The sequence below is a fragment of the Lissotriton vulgaris genome, chromosome 1_1 (assembly GCF_964263255.1).
Source record: "Lissotriton vulgaris chromosome 1_1, aLisVul1.2, whole genome shotgun sequence".
Lineage (NCBI taxonomy): Eukaryota > Metazoa > Chordata > Amphibia > Caudata > Salamandridae > Lissotriton > Lissotriton vulgaris.
In genome coordinates this window covers 77,042,446-77,050,884 of record NC_141685.1, presented here as the reverse complement: position 1 = coordinate 77,050,884, position 8,439 = coordinate 77,042,446, and positions in this window count along the sequence as shown.

Here is an 8,439-nt window from a genome sequence, read left to right as displayed (position 1 = left end):
TACGATCTGAGGAGAGGACCCTCGCCAGGAGGCCTCTCCCCCTTGCTCGGCCGACCCTCAGGTTTCCCGTCTAACAAGCACCCCTTGCGCAAAAGCTGAGTAAGTAGTGTAATAAAGTTGCCCTCGCCATCTGCGCTGCAGCGCTAGCCCTTCTGCTCTAGTCAGGTGTGTTTCTTGCAGGAAGGCTATCTGCGCGCCTCTACGTACTAAGTAGGAGTGGACTTTATACCTGCGCTGCATGGAGTGCAATCCCCGCACATTCCAAGTCACACATTTCACATCAGGTAACGGACCCATAGCAGGGCTCGACAAATCTTAAAAATTGTACTAGTCCTGCAAGTCTAGTTTCTTGGAAAATCCCCTTGACCCAACTGCAACCTACTTGACCTTTGTCTCTGAAAACGGAGCAAAAGTGACAAGTTAACAAGATTTAAAGGCGTCTTTATTGCTCAGTCCCTCAGTGAGCAATAAAAATGCCTTTAAATCTTGTTATCTTGTCACTTTTGCTCCGTTTTCAAAGACAGAGGACAAAAGTTAGTTTGTCTTCCTACTCACCAGAAAGGGCGAGTAGGACCTAAAAATAGCTCGTCCTCATCCATTCTACCTCGCAAATGCGAGCGGGCGAGTGGATTTGTCGAGCCCTGCATAGAATCGACTTAAAAAACACAGAAACCTCACATCACATCTTAACCGCGCTGGCGGGCTCCCTCCCCCATATAAATCATTCCTTTCCCCAACAATCCCACCCCACCCTCAACACCGCCCTCCCCCCCCAAGAACAGGCACTAACGTAGTGAATCCCATCCAAACTAGCCCAACGTATGCCTCAACCGGTATCAAGGCCATCTAACTGGGAACCATCCGGTGGTGGCTGGAAGGAGCCTAGCACACAATCAGTAGTTAGTCAGCGCCACACCCAGCCTCCGCCCCTAGAACCCACCACTATTCCCTCCCACTCAGCTCCCCCCAAGCATAGTTCCACACATCGCGTTAACCTAAGCTACAGTCCGTACTGTCCACCCTGAGTGAAGCCCGGGTTCTCCTTTAGTTTAGTGCCAGTAAGACCCCTAAGGGGTGCACCGCATTTGCAATACCTCCCTCGTTTTCACTCCACACCAGACCGTAGCAGGCACCCCTCCCCGCACAATACACAGTCTACTCATCCATCAGGCCGTCCGCAGTTCCCGATGTAACCAGTGGTAACTACACACTGTCTGATGCTGAAGTGTCCGCCTCCGACACATCCTTATCGTTCTCCAGGTCCGAACCTCTCGGAGAAGTCAGCAACAGTTCGTCAGAGATCACTGATACTGCCGCAACGCCCCTCTGCGTTCTAGCTCAGTTTGTGAGGTCGATGGTTTCCACAGACCTCGCCGTCGGAGTCTTATACGCTGTGATCTTCGGGGTAGCAAATCCTCAGCCATTGCCCTTGCCTCGCGTTCCGGTCCATCCCTCCCAGTACGATAGGATTCTAGCCAAGTCCACGCGTCCTCCGGCGCTTCATGAAAACTCGTTTTCCCATCCAGTATTATGCGAACCTTGGCCGGGAATAACAGGGAATATTGTATTCCCTCTGTGCGCAGTTCTTTTTTCACGGCTTGGAAGGTCATGCGGCGCCATTGAGTCTCAAATGAATAATCCGGGAATAGGGTGACCTTGCTATTGCCGACCTGATAGGGTCCATCTGTGCGTGCCTTTTGAAGAAGCAAGTCTCTGTCTCTAAAATGTAGCAGGCGTGCCACCACCGGTCTAGGAGGGCTTCCCTGCTGTGGGGGTCCAGCAGGGATGCGGGCGCACGTTCAAGAGTGTAGAAGGCAGATAAGCCCTCAGGTGCCACCTCCGTTTGCACCCAATCCTCCAGATATCTCACCATGTCTGACCCCTCCGTTTTCTCAGGCAGACCCACCACCCAAATGTTGTTGCACCTATTTCTTCCTTCTGCACCCTCCGTGCGCTTCTCCAGCACTGCTATCCGGTCTAAGGCGCTCGTCATCGTTGCAGCCAGTACAGTCTGTGCAGATGCTACCTCTTGGATCACATCTTCCACATGTTTCACCCGGTCTGATAGTTTCGAGTGGTCCGCCCGCAGTAGGCTCAGCCCAGTCGCCACTTGTGCATTGTCCTGCTGCAGGGCAGTTCGCGAGTCCGCGATGGCAGATAGTATCTTATCCAGCTGTTGCTGCAGTCCAGGCTCCTGTGCCAGGTCGTGCGCATCTTGTTTAGCTTGAGATGGGGACTCCGCGTCAGAGGACTGGGGATCTTCATCTCTCTTCCCTCGGGGCTTGCCCATGGTGTCAGCAGGCCAAGTTCAGAGGAAGGGCCCGTGGACCCCAAACGCACCGCACTCATCGGGCAGGTACGGGGGCCAAGCCTCAGTCCGGCAGGTCCTCCAGGGCTCTGAGCAGGTGTTCAGTTCATCTTCCGCTCAGTCGCCTCTATCAGCACTTCAATCCAGTGCCTACTGTGAATCACGCCAACTGCGTAGGCCCAGACATGGCAGCCAGGTCAGGATTGTGTGGCCCAACACACTCGCGAGCCAGGTGGTCACCCCGCAGCTCAACGCAGGGTAGCGCCGGGCCCACGCCAGTACTCATGCATCTCAGCATCCCCGCAGTACTGTGCAGGTAGTGCCCTTCTTCCCAGCTCCCGGTAGGGCCGCTCCTTCGTTGGGCCCACCGCGACCTCAAGCCCATGCCGCTCAGTGCCAGCCAATATCCCTGGGCAGTGGGCCTCCCGTCTTTCCACTACGCGGCTCCATCCACGTGCAGGCAGCCCCCCGTAGGTCCCGGGCAGAGCAACCCGAGCGCTCCGCAATAGTCAGCCAGTGTTTCAAGGCACCTGGCTCAACCCTCTCATTTCCAGACCGCTAGCCGCACCTCAGGGCCAAATGCGTGTGCCTCCGCCAACCAGAGCTCCAGCGGCCGCCTCACCTCGCTCTCCGGTTCAGCCCATTGAGCCCCACAGGCCTCAGCGAGCCCCGGATCACAGTCTCTCCTCCAATGGCCTCCGGTCCGCGATGCAGGACAAGAGCGGGTCAAGGCCCCACCCTCCGCGAGCTCCGGATCACGGCCTCCTTTCTAATGGCCTCCGGTCCGCAGTGCAGGGCAAGGGCGGATCAGGGCCCCACTCTCCCGCCTCCCGGGCACCCCCGGCCTGCTCGACGCAATCACCGGTGCTCCGGCCGCGGCCTCCAGTCAGCGCGGGTCGCCCTCCGCAGCGGCTCCACCAAAGAGAAGCCCCCACCAGTAGTACTCCTCTTCCAGGACCGCTCCGCTCCTTTGGCACCGGGCTCAGTGAGTCACTGCCCATTTAGCCTCGGGCCCCAGCCGATGTAGTCTCCCCTCAGTCCGCCGCAAAGGGCAGCGCGCTCCGCAGTGCAGTCTCAGCAGCCACCCACAACACTCACGGCGCTTCGCGACTCCTCTCAACATCAAGGAGCCGCCATTTTGAGTGAGCTGATCGCGGCCAGCGCCGTTCCGGAATCCCCTCCGAGTCCAGATCGCCCAGGGCCTGCTCTTCTCCGTCGCGTCGCCCCCCGGTGGTGCCTGGGGGGGCCCTAGGGGGTCATTTAACAGGATTACAGCAGGGTTCGCGGGCAGAGCTCAGCGCTCACACCGCTGCCTGCATCGGCATCCAAGCCACGCCCCCATTCTTTGTCCCTCATGCCAACGCTGTGGTTTCATCATCATTCCATAAATTGCGAATGATAAAAAAGCTCTTACCTTTCCTATCTCTTGGGGCTTGAAAGACACCAGTAAGCACCTTAGTTATGACCACCATTGACTATTGCAATGGGCTCCTTATTAATGCTCAGAGCAAAGTCCTCCATAAACTCCAAGTGGTTCAAAACTCAGCAGCCAGAATGCTATCAGGTACCCCCAAATACAAATCCATCTCACATATACTTCACCAGTATCATTGGCTCCCCGTGAAAAATCGAATTAAGTTTAAAGCTCTCTGTATTGCATACAAAGCTTCACGCAACTCAGGACCTCTGTTTCTGAATGAGGCCCTTGATGCTTACATTCCAAATTGGGCCTTACGCTCTTCCACAGCAATCCTACTAAAGGTCCCTCGTACTAAGACAGCATCATGGGGTGACAAGCGATTCACTGTTGCTACAGCGAAACTTTGGAACTCCCTCTCAATTCATATCTAAGCCAGCCAGTCCTCACTTGCTTTCAGAGAAATGACAAAAACATGGCTGTTTACTCAATTAGCTACTCTGTAGTCTGGTTCATGCTCGTTGTCCCCAGCGCCGAGACACCTTCAGGTATTTGCGCGCTTTACAAATCAAATAAATAAGATAAGTAACTTGTTTGTTTTGTGCCAGCCAGGGATGGTGCATCAATTGAGAAAGAGGGCAGATAATGAACAACATTAAGAAATAAAGAAAACATGGGTGGGTGCCAGTGCACAGCTTGGCGAACACCTTAATTGATAGGAAATCGTTCAGTCACCTGGCCCTGGGTTCTCCAGTGAGCCTGGGCATAATTAACCTCATGTAGATGGATCAATAGGCTCAAGAGCCTCCTGGGATGGCCCATATCACCCAAAACCTGCCATAGCCTGCTTTGTGGAACCAGGACAAAAGCAGATTTGAGGTCGATGAAGGCAACATACAAGTTGCCCTGCCGACCACAACGATCTTCCAATAGAATAAAAGGAAGCGGAAAACCTGATAAAATGTGGATATCTTCTTCCGAAAGCCTGTCTGAAAGGGGGATACGATATGATGGCTTTAGCAGCAGTCCATTCCTCAATCCTGCTCAAGACCAATTGGGCAGAAATTTTCTTCGCACAGTTGATCAAGCTGATCATCCTGTAATTGGCTGGATGGAATCTATCCCCCTTCTTATATATCGGGACGAGGTCCGCTCCCTTCCAAGAGTCAGGTACTGGGGCACCACTGATAATGGCATTAGTTAAGGAAAAGTTATTCCAAGACAATTTATCTCTTTCTAGCAGAAGAATATATGCTGCAATGCTGTCTAATACTGGAGCTCTACCTCTGGTTATTGCATCCAGAGCTGAGGATGTCGGCCAGGTCAAGGAAAGGGCCAGGTACAGCTATGGAGTTGTCTGTTTACACAGTCCCCAGCACAGTGTCCGCCTCATTAAATGGAGTTACTGAATAAAGATTGTAGAAATGATCAACCCAGGTCTGGGGAGAAATGTAATTTTGCAGAGGTGAAGCAGAGACCTCTCTCCCCTCCAATGTACAAGTGCCCAAAACCTGGTGGAGTTCTTAAGAGAGCAGGCCAATTTGAGTTCCTGTCGTCTTTCTTCCTCCCATTCTTTCTTAGCCTGAGCCGGGGCCCTTTTGTACCTCTCTCCACCCAGACTGATTTCTGAGATGTCCTTTGTGCAAAGTGCCTTACCCCGATATCTAAGTGAAAGTCTGAATTCCTTATTAAACCAAATTGTTTACTTTATGAAAATGCTGTTTGTGGCCGTTAATAGGGCCTATTAGGTAAGACAATATTTTCTTGAAGTTGTTGTGGAAGCAGTCATTGGCATGCCACACTCTTAGTTCTTTCAAATCGATTTCCCGAAGGTAGTGATAGATTGATCTTCACCTCGCCAGATGACCAAAATATCGTTGATACACACATATAACTGCAATCCCAATTGGCACAGACAAACCATGGGAGCAAAAGCAGTGATTGGGATCGGACAGGGCCTAAACACCATTCTCCCTTGTCCATGTAGGATAGTCCCAAATCTCCATTGATTGCAATAGTAACAAGGGAGTTGTCCCTTCCCTGACGGAGGGGGCGCCATTAGACTTGACCTTTTCCACGTGAGCGATTTTTCAGGGTGTGTGGTGAAGTGCCACCGGTCACCTAACATACAAGAGAATACGTATGGCTAACCATATAGAACTATGACTCCTGATAACCAGGTGCCTAAGAATATGTGCGAGGGACACTGCCTGTTCTTTTCTATATTTTCATATATATCTTTATTTGTATTATATTCTCATAAGCTCAGAAGAAGATTACCACCACCAGATACCTGTAACAGACTGTCCATTGGACATGGTCCAAACATCCTACACTTATCCATACAAGATTGGGCACTCTGATTCGAGTGCACTGACATCTTTATACCCTTAGACATATGGGGCTGACCGCTTGCAACAGGATACATGTGTAGTACAAAGGACATGGTTTACACACCCATCACTCATTTCTACTATGGGCAATCTGGTTTTCGGGTGTGTGCTTATTTTCCTAATGGGTCTTCTGCCCTTGGGAATACACCTCTGACCTTTTAAAAACACATGCCAGTACATTGTGGTGTTTGCATTTAACTTCGATGGAGGCCCGGCTTTAGTGATTCTATTCCATGTGAAGAAGCGGCTGTGTGTGACAGGCACGAAAGCCTTCAGCATTTAGTGCACGTTCATTCAGATTCATGCTGCCGGCATGCGACTACATTTCTCAAGTACTCGTGGTCATGAGACTGCATCAGAGTGATGCGATTATACAACCTGAGTGAGTAGCCACACACCAAATTCGGCTTTAGCGAGCCCCGGATCCTCTATACAAGCAACAGCAATTGCTCTGGTCATCGTCCTCCATCTGCTGTGGTATAACGGATTGCTGCCTCCCCGTATACAGGTATGGGTCTCTGACCCTACGTTTGTTATATCAGTAATTGTTTCGAGGCCGCGTGTTCCTTGTATACAGGAATGGGTCCCTGAACCTACCTTTTTGTTTGACTTGAATCTTTTTTGCACAAAGCGCGTCTTTTCTTTTTTGTTTTGTTATGAAAACGTAAAGAATGTTGCATTCGTGTTAAAGATATGGAAGTTTCAAAGCACACTCTCTCATGTCGTAGGAAAGTGTCAGGTGTTGTGTTTTGAAAACAAAGACTCTTGTTGAATTGTACCATCCACCTTGTAGGTACTCCTATTTGTATCAGGTCCACATTGTAGGCAGACACAAACGCCAAAATTGTGCACTATTTATATTAAGCATAATGTAGGTGCACAGATGACAGTACCACTGTACAAGCTGTATTAGGTGCTTAGAAGTAGAGTGACATAGAGGGCAATAAACACTCCACTAACGCTCTCACTTGCTTAGTACAGATGAACAGCAAAGGCCCTCGTACATAATGAAGCATCGGGGTGCACCCTCTTTCTGCGTCCTATGGGCTTTTTGGCTTTTGTTCTACAGAAGAGGCTGCAGTCACTTACATAGCCCTTCATGTAGCGTGGATCACGTAGAAGAGGTTCTAAGCGGGCATGCTTTCTTTTGCATTGGGCATGGCCACGTTCAAATGTGGGAAAACCTTTTGTCTTGTGACTGCACTGTACTTTTTAAAAAAAATCTTTTTATTATTAACAGTGCTCATAAGACCATACAATTCAATACCATCTACAATTAACCCATTGGGAAACAGTTCAGGCATCATCTGGGAATTACACATCCAAGAAACACAAGTGTCTTTCATGAATACAAATTGACTACTCCTCCAAGGACTGCACTGTATTATTGACACGGGCGAAAAGGCAAACAAGCAGTCAGGAGGCGCATTGATTGTATACCCCCACCTGACAGGATGGTGACAGACCCCAACCACCTGCAGGGGAAACGTGCCACCTCACTTAATAGCTGCCAGACGCTTTACTATGTAGGCTGACTGGTGGTTTACAACTGCTCTTACGTTGGAGCACCACATGTTTTTTCCAGCATAATCTGGTGTACTCCCCCTGTGTGGGATGAGAGCACCCACCGAAGACTGCACCATTGTGTAGTCTAAGACAGTGCACCTTCCATGTAATTCTGAACTGGGTCTTTAAATACCGTAAAATTTCTGTGCCTATTAAATTCAGGTATACAAAGAATGTGGTACTACTTGTATACTAGAGTAGGACAAGGAAGATTGAATTTCTAAGGTGGCGGAAATGTTTTTGTCAAAGTGCTTTATGCCCTAAATACTCTACCGTACCCTGAACATAATGAGATTACGTAGAATACACCTCTGCGTGCCTAATGCTGCCATTTGCATTTCAAGACCAGTGATTAATGTGGCTTTATCAAGTTCAAAGCCATTAGGCGTTCCCAAACTGTCTGATTGAGCTACATTTGTACATGGGCCTTCCTATATTATGAGATCTATTCCTGCTTCAGTCTTTAATTGCGATTAAGTCATCGTCGAGCTGTTTAAATAATCCACCTGTCTCGCCATCTCTTCCCTGCTGCATCCTTAACCAGTGGCCTAGCCAGTGTGCCCTGGGCCCCAAGGCAAGAAAGGAAATGTGACCCCTGCCCTCTGTTTGGACTGTGGAAAACAGCAATAATTATTGTTCTGTGGGCTCTCAGGCCTCTGTTTGAACTGTGACAAACAACAGTTATCAGGGTTCAGTGGGCCTTTAAGGCATCTGGGACCTGATGCCACTGCACCTGCTGCACCAATAGGAAGCTA